The 8,791-nt window shown below is 45.4% G+C and overlaps 1 pseudogene across 1 annotated transcript; it reads left to right on the forward strand.

Moving 5' to 3' along the window:
• Positions 1–2,389: 2,389 nt before the first annotated feature.
• Positions 2,390–4,550, forward strand: LOC116534065 (annotated as a pseudogene). The gene has a single exon (XR_004261575.1). The product of XR_004261575.1 is annotated as a heat shock cognate 71 kDa protein pseudogene (transcript).
• Positions 4,551–8,791: the final 4,241 nt, after the last annotated feature.

Here is an 8,791-nt window from a genome sequence, read left to right on the forward strand (position 1 = left end):
CCCCAAATCATTCTCCCCGGGAATGGCTGTGCAGGAATCTCGGGATTCCCCCAAAATTGGGCAGCATCAGCGTCCGATGTAGGGGCGAGGCTCGCATTTGGGTCTCTGAGCTCCCGCGGCGGGATATACGTGCCACGGTTGCGGGTGCCTATGTACAGGGTGCAGCAGATGCGCCCCGAGGCTTGTGGGGCGAGTGCAGGTTCCCAGTACGCTCCCTGAGGGACAGGCAGGTCCCCCTGCCTTGCAATTCTGCGGGCCCAGCTCTCCGGACTGCGGGGAATCTTTGGCTACATCCTGCCATCTGCTGGGCACCTGGAACCACTGTCCGTGCGCTGATAGAAAGCACGTGCAGGGGATCTTTGTGAATCTCTCCATCCTGTCTCGCCCTCCAGTCCCGGTCCCCTTCCTGGTCTCTCTCTCTCCAGTTCTCTCCCTGTCTTTCTTTTTCTTGGAGGAAAGGTAAGGGAAGCCGGGGAGCCTAATACAGGGAAAAAAAAAAAAAAAAAAAAACCCTCCCTAAGGCAGTGGGAAAGAACTGAGAAAAGGTTTGAGGCACGCCCAGCCATCATGACCCAAAGCTGGCTCTACCATTTACTGGCAGTGTGTCCCACCTTGGAGTTCTCATCTACAAAATGGGCTGGTTGATATTAACTCCCTGGGCTGGCTGTGAGAATTCTATCAGGCAATATTTATGAAAGCAGGCAACAGTGCCTGGCGTATAATAAATGATCACTAAAGCATGGACTGAGTGGCCAGGGCAGGCAATGTCCTGAGCACAGACATGGCCCCTAGCTCAAGAAGTGAGGGAGGAATGTGGACAGGCATGGGCTCTGGGCTCGTTCTACCCAGGTTTCATTCTGTTTTGCCCCTCGTTAGCCCATTAACTTGGGTAAATTACTTAACCTCTTCTGGACTCAGTTTCTTCACCTGTAAAATGGTGCTAATAAGAGTACTTTACCTTTCTAAAATTGTTATGAATAACATATGAATTGATACTGTGCCAGGCCGGGCGTGGTGGCTCACACCTGTAATCCCAGCACTTTGAGAGACCAAGGCGGACGGATCACTTGAAGTCAAGAGTTTGAGACCAGCCTGGCCAACGTGGAGAAACCCTGTCTCTACTAAAAATACAAAACTTAGCCAGGTGTGGTGGTACGTACTTGTAATCCCAGCTACTCAGGAGGCTGAGGTGGGAGAATCACTTGAACCCGGGAAGCAGAGGTTGCAGTGAACTGAGATCATGTCACTGCACTCCAACTTGAGCAACAGAGCGAGACTCCATCTTGAAAAAAAAGAAAAAAGAAAGCATCAGGAAGAGAGGGTGCTGGAGCTGAGACTGGAAGAGCAAAGAGGAATCAACTGGGTGGGAAGAAGGAAGGGGGCTGCCAGTGCAGAGTTCTCCAGGCCTAGAGAGTGGGAGACTGCAGAAGCTGGGGAGAAGGTCCATGTGGCTGGAATCAGTCTTGAAGTGCAGTGTTCAGTGACAGCGTGCACATGTATTGAGAGCTCTCTGCCTGTCCAGCTCTGTGCTAACCCTTTGCAGGGTACTAGGACCTCCAGCTTTCTTCACTCTTCTGCTCCCCATCCATAGAGAATATGCCAGGCCCTGGTACTTCAAGTGCTCTGCATGGACTTTTCCATTCTCACAGCAACCCTGACAGATAGGTGTGTCGCCATCCCTGCTCTGGAGGAGACTGGGGTACCAAGCAGCTAAGCCAAGTCAAATGGTTGAGAAGTGCGAAAACCTAAGATTTAAATGCAGGCACAGGCCAGGTGTGGTGTTTCACGCCTGTAATCCCAGCACTTTGGGAGGCCTAGGGAGGCAGATCACTTGAGGTCAGGAGTTCGAGACTGGCCAACATGGTGAAACCCTGTCTCAACTGAAAATACGAAAATGAGGCCAGATGTGGTGGCTCACACCTGTAATCCCAGCACTTTGGGAGGCTGAGGTGGGGGTGGATCACCTGAAGTCAGGAGGAGTTCAAGACCAGCCTGGCCAACATGGTGAAACTTCGTCTCTACTAAAAATACAAAAATTAGCTGGGTGTGGTGGTGGGTGCCTGTAATCTCAGCTACTCAGAAGCCTGAGGCAAGTGAATTGCTGGAACCTGGGAGGTGGAAGTTGCAGTGAGCCGAGATCATGCCATTGCACTCCAGCCTGGGCGACAGCAACAAGACTCCATCTCAAAAAAACACAAGCAACAACAACAAAATTAGCTAGGCATAGTGGGGTGTGCCTATAATCCCAGCTACTCAGGAGGCTGAGGCAGGAGAATCACTCGAACTTGGGAGGCAGAGGTTGCAGTGAGCCTAGATCATGCCAGTGCACTCCAGCCTGGTCAACAGAGTGAAACTCTCTCAAAAAATAACATAGGTTCTCGTTGAACTCTCCTGCAGCTTTCGGGATTCCTGTGGCTTTCTTCATTGTCGGGGCCAGGCCTGCGCACCAGCAACCATGTCGAAGGGACCTGCCATTGGTATTGATCTTGGCACCACCTACTCTTGTGTGGGTGATTTCCAGCACGGAAAAGTAGAAATAATTGCCAATGATCAAGGAAACCGAGCCACTCCAAGCTATGTCACCTTTACGGACACCAAACGATTGATTGGTGATGCCACAAAGAATCAAGTTGCAATGAACCCCATCAACACGGTTTTTGATGCCAAACGTCTGACTGGGCGCATATTTGTTGATGCCGTTGTCCAGTCTGATATGAAGCATTGGCCCTTCATGGTGGTGAATGATACTGGCCGGCCCAAGGTCCAAGTAGAATACAAGGGAGAGATTTCTATCCAGAGGAGGTATCCTCTGTGGTTCTGACAAAGATGAAGGAAATTGCAGAAGCCTACCTTGGGAAGACTGTTACCAATGCTGTGGTCACAGTGCCCACTTATTTTAATGACTCTCAGCATCAGGCTACCAAAGATGCTGGAACTATTGCTTGTCTTAATATACTTAGAATTATTAATGAGCCAGCTGCTACTGCTGTTGCTTACAGCTTAGACAAAAAGGTTGGAGCAGAAAGAAACGTGCTGATCTTTGACCTGGGAGGTGGCACTTTTGATGTGTCAATCTTCACTATTGAGGATGGAATCTTTGAGGTCAAGTCTACAGCCAGAGACACCCACTTGGGTGGAGAAGATTTCAGTAACCAAATGGTCAACCATTTTATTGCTGAGTTCAAGCGCAAGCAGAAGAAAGTCATCAGTGAGAACAAGAGAGCTGCAAGACGCCTCCGTACTGCTTGTGAGCTTGCTAAGCAGACTCTCTCTTCCAGCACCCAGGCCAGTATTGAGATTGATTCTCTCTATGAAGGAATCGACTTCTATACCTCCATTACCCGTGCCCATTTTGAAGAACTGAATGCTGACCTGTTCTGTGGCACCCTGGCCTCCGTAGAGAAGGCCCTTTGAGGTGCCAAACTAGACAAGTCACAGATTCATGATATTGTCCTTGTTGGTGGTTCTACTCACATCCCCAAGATTCAGAAGCTTCTCCAAGACTTCTTCAGTGGAAATTAACTGAATAAGAGCATCAACCCTGACGAAGCTGTTGCTTATGGTGCAGCTATCCAGGCTGCCATCCTGTCTGGAGACAAGTCTGAAAATGTTCAAGATTGGCTTCTCTTGGATGTCACTCCCCTTTCCCTTGGTATTGAAACTGCTGGTGGAATCATGACCTTCCTCATCAAGCGTAATACTACTATTCCTACCAAGCAGACACAGACCTTCACTACCTATTCTGACAACCAGCCTGGTGTGCTTCTTCAGGTTTATGAAGGTGAGCATGCCATGACCAAGGATAACAACCTGCTTAGCAAGTTTGAACTCACAGGCATACTTCCTGCACCCTGAGGTGTTCCTCAGACTGAAGTCACTTTTGACACTGATGCCAATGGCATCCTCAATGTGTCTGCTGTGGACGAGAGTACAGGAAAAGAGAACAAGATACTATCACTAATGACAAGGGCCATTTGAGGAAGGAAGACATTGAACGTATGGTCCAGGAAGCTGAAAAGTACAAAGCTGAAGATAAGAAGCAGAGGGACAAAGTGTCATCTAAGAATTCACTTGAGTCCTATGCATCCAACATGAAAGCAACTGTCAAAGATGAGAAACTTCAAGGCAAGATTAACGATGAGGACACACAGAAGATTCTGGACAGGTGTAATGACATTATCAGCTGGCTTGATAAGAATCAGACTGCTGAGAAGGAAGAATTTGAACATCAACAGAAAGAGGAGGAGAGAGTCTTCCACCCCATCCTCACCAAGCTGTGTACCAGAGTGCAGGAGGCGTGCCAGGAGGGACACCTGGGGATTCCGTGGTGGGGGATTCCCTCTGGTGGTGCTTCCTCAGGGCCCACCATTGAAGAGATTGATTAAGCCAACCCAAGTATAGATGTCGTAGCATCGTTCCACATATGTAAAACATTGAAGGACCTAAATTTGTAGCAAATTCTGTGGCAGTTTTAAAAAGTTCAGCTGCTATATAGTAAGTTACTAGGCATTCTCAATACTTGAATATGGAACATATGCAGAGGGGAAGGACATAACATTGCACTTTATAAACACTGTATTGTAAGTGGAAAATGCAGTGTCTTAAACCTATTTAAAATTGGCACCATAAAAAATAAATAAATGCAGAAATTAAGCATATATACCATATCTGAAGGAAAAGACATATGTAATAACCCAAAACAGAACTAGTTCTGGAGTTGTCAAATTCAGCTATCTTTCTTTTCTTTTTAAGTGTTTTTAAATTATTTTATTTATTACTTAAGTCATTAAAAAGAATGATAAATATTTTTATTTTGAAAAAATCTGGCAAACACTAAAACACATATGCCTGATTGTGTAAGACAGTTACTGTAGACATGAGGGTGTTGGTGCGATCGTCCGCATTTTACAGGTGGACAAGGGAGTCTCAGGGGTCAGATGGCTTGTCTTTAATGCCACACTTATTGTATTAGTTTCTTAGGGCAGAGTGACAAATTATCACAAACTTGGTGGTTTAAAACAACAGAACATTATTCCCTCACTGTTCTGGATGCCAGAAGTTGAAATTGAGTTCCAGAGGCTCCATGCTTCTTCTAGCTTCTGGTGGCTGCAGACACTCCTTGGGTGGAGGCTGGAGAAATCTGATCTCTGCCACCATCTTCACATGGCCTCCTCCTATCTCCCTGCATCATTCTTTCTTCTGTTTCTTGTAAAGACACTTACTGGATTGAAGGCCCACCCTGATAGTCCAGCATGAGCTCTTCTCAAGATCCTTAACCATTTACAAAGATCATTTTTCCAAGTAAGATCACACATACAGGTCCAGGGGTTAGGACTTGGACACCTCTTATTGGAGGGCAGCCGTTCAACCCCCACAGCTACCCAGTGACAAAGCTGCTGTCTCCAAGTCAGGTGTTGACCCGTCACTCGGCACTGCTTTCCCTTCATCCAGGAGCCCTGCAGGGGAGCCAGGGCTGTGTGCCCCCAGGACCTTGCCCAGCACTGGAACAGAGCTGATGCTTCACAAATATATGTTGACGGAATGAGTGAATGAGGATGGTTCCAGATATGTTGAAATGGAGATTTTGTGTGAAACGGTGCAAGATTCCCCTCTCTGTTCACCACCAATAGGAACTCTGAGCTTTTATTTTATTTTTATTTTACTTTAAGTTCCGGGATACATATGCAGAACGTGCAGGTTTGTTACATAGGTACACATGTGCCATGTGGTTTGCTGCACCTATTGACCCATTCTCTAATTTCCCTCTCCTTGCCCTCCACTCCCAAACAGGCCCTGATATATGTTGTTCCCCTTCCTGTGTCCATGTGTTCTCATTGTTCATTCCCACTTATGAGTGAGAACATGTGGTGTTTAGTTTCCTGTTTATGTGTTAGTTTGCTGAGGATGATGGCTTCCAGGTTCATCCATGTCCCTGCAAAGGACATGATCTCATTCCTTTTTATGGCTGCATAGTATTCCATGGTATATGTGTACCACATTTTCTTTATTCCATCTACCACTGACAGGCATTTGGGTTGGTTCCATGACTTTGCTATTGTAAACAATGCAGCAATAAACATATGTATGCATGTGTCTTTATGGTAGAATGATTTATATTCCTTTGGGTAGATACCCAGTAATGGAACTGCTGGGTCAAGTGGTATTTCTGGTTCTAGATCCTTGACGAATTGCCATAGTGTCTTCCACAATGGTTGAACTAATTTATATTCCCACCAACAGTGTAGAAGAGTTCCTATTCTCCACAGTCTCACCAGCAAGTATTGCTTCCTGACTTTTTAATAATCACCATTCTGACTGGCGTGAGATGGTATCTCATTGTGGTTTTGATTTGCGTTTTTCCAGTGACCAGTGATGATGAGCTTTTTCTCGTATGTTTGTTGGCCACATAAATGTCTTCTTTTGAGAAGTGTCTGTTCATATCCTTTGCCCACTTTTTGATGGGGTTGTTTTTTTCTTGTAAATTTATTGAAGTTCCTTATACGTTCTGGATATTAAATCTTTATCAAATGGGTATATTGCAAAATTTTCTCCCATTCTGTAGGTTATCTGTTCACTCTGATGATAGTTTCTTTTGCTGTGCAGAAGATCTTTCGTTTAATTACATCCCATTTGTCAATTTTGGCTTTTGTTTCAATTGCTTTTGGTGTTTTATTCATGAAATCTTTGCCCATGCCTATGTCCTGAATGGTATACCCTAAATTTTCCTCTAGGGCTTTTATGGTTTTGGGTTTTACATTTAAGTCTTTAATCCATCTTGAGTTAATTTTTGTGTAAGGTGTAAAGAAGGGGTCCAGTTTTAGTTCTCTGGATATGGCTAACCACTTTTCCCAGCACCATTTATTAATAAATTCTTTCCCCATTGCTTGTTTTTGTCAGGTTTGTTGAAGATCAGATAGTTGTAGCTGTGTGGTGGTATTTCTGAGGTCTCTGTTCTGTTCCATTGATCTATATGTCTGTTTTGGTAACAGTACCATGCTGTTTTGATTACTAGCCTTATAGTATCTTTTGAAGTCAAGTAGCATGATGCCTCCAGCTTTGTTCTTTTTGCTTAGGATTGTCATGGCTATCCAGGGCCTTCTTTGATTTCAGATGAGATTTAAAGTAGTTTTTTCTAATTCTGTGAAGAATGTCAATGGTAATTTGAAGGGAATAGCTCACCACTCCTATTCAACATAATATTAGAAGTCCTGGCCAGGGCAATCAGGCAAGAGAGAGAAGTAAACCATATTCAAAAAGGAAGAGAAGAAGTCAAACTGTCTCTGTTTGCAGATGACATGATTCTATATTTAGAAAACCCCATCATCTCAGCCCCAAAACTCCTTAAGCTGATAAGCAACTTCAGAAAAGTCTCGGGATACAAAATCAATGTGCAAAAATCATAAGCATTCCTCTACACCACCAACAGGCATGCAGAGAGCTAAATCATGAATGAACTCCCATTCACAATCAATACGAAGAGAATAAAATACCTAGGAATACAGAACACAAGGGATGTGATGGACCTCTTCAAGGAGAGCTACAAACCACTGCTCAAGGAAATAAGAGAGAACACAAACAAATGGAAAAGCATTTCATCATCATGGATAGGAAGAACCAATATCGTGAAAATGTCCATACTACCCAAAGTAATATATAGATTTAATGCTATTTCTTTCAGACTGCCTCTAGACGTTTAAGTCAAGTGGTCAGGGAAGCTTCACTGACACCAGAAGGAACTCCAAAAGGCAGTGAGGAAGTTGGTTGCGCAGATGTCAGGAATGAAAGTATTGCAGACAGAAGAAGTAGCCAGTGCAAAAACCCTAAGGCAGGAGGGCACCTGGCTTCTTCTGGGAACTGCAGGGGGCCACGGAGACTGGAATGTGTTAAGCAGAAGGAGATAGAGCAGATGAAGGAATTGGGAGGTACAGAGCCCACTCAGGCAAAGCCTGGCAGGTGGCTCAAAGATTCAGGCCTTTCTTCTGAAACGGGCACACACTGGAGGGCTTTGAACAGAGAAGAGGTATACTGACATCTTTTCAAAGGACCTTTCCAACTCTGCTAGAGAGTAGACTGAGGCAAGGCAAAGGTATGAATGGGAACACTGGCTTTGAGGCTACTGCAATAATCCAGGCAAGAGATGCTGGTGGCGTCAGCACAATGGGGGTTGGGGTAGTGGGGAGAAGTGGCTGGACATATTTTGAGTTTTTGGTTTTTTTCAGTTTTTATTTTGTTTTGTTTTGTTTTGAGACAGAATCTCACTCTGTCATTTAGGCTGGAGTGCAGTGGCACAATCATGGGTCACTGCAAACTCAACTTCCCAGGATCAAGAGATCCTCTCACCTCAGTTTCCTAAGTAGCTGGTACTACAGGTGTGCCTCACCACACCTGGCTTTTTATTTTTATTTTGTAGAGACATGGGTCTCACTATGTTGCCCAGGCTGGTCTTGAACTCCTGGACTCAAGCAATCCTCCAGCCTCGGGCCTCCCAAAGTGCTGAAAAGACAGGCATGAGCTACTATGCCCAACCAGTCCTGAACGCATTTTGACTAGAAGAAAAGCTAATGGGATTTCCTGGTGGGTTGGTTGAAGGAGGAAGGAAAAAGACAAGCCAAAGATGGCTCAAAGCTTTTGGCCTGAACAACTGGAAGAATGAAGACAGGGGAGGCTGAAGATGGGGCTGGATCCCTGTGTTTTGTGTGGCAGCGCAGAGGGAAGGAAAGTGGAGATTGGGGGTCCCATCTGGGACATGTTAAGTTTGAAGGGTCTGTGGTGGGTGTGTAGCAGTCCCTGT

The sequence above is a fragment of the Sapajus apella genome, unplaced genomic scaffold (assembly GCF_009761245.1).
Source record: "Sapajus apella isolate SASKATOON/1434 unplaced genomic scaffold, GSC_monkey_1.0 scaffold85, whole genome shotgun sequence".
Taxonomy (NCBI): domain Eukaryota; kingdom Metazoa; phylum Chordata; class Mammalia; order Primates; family Cebidae; genus Sapajus; species Sapajus apella.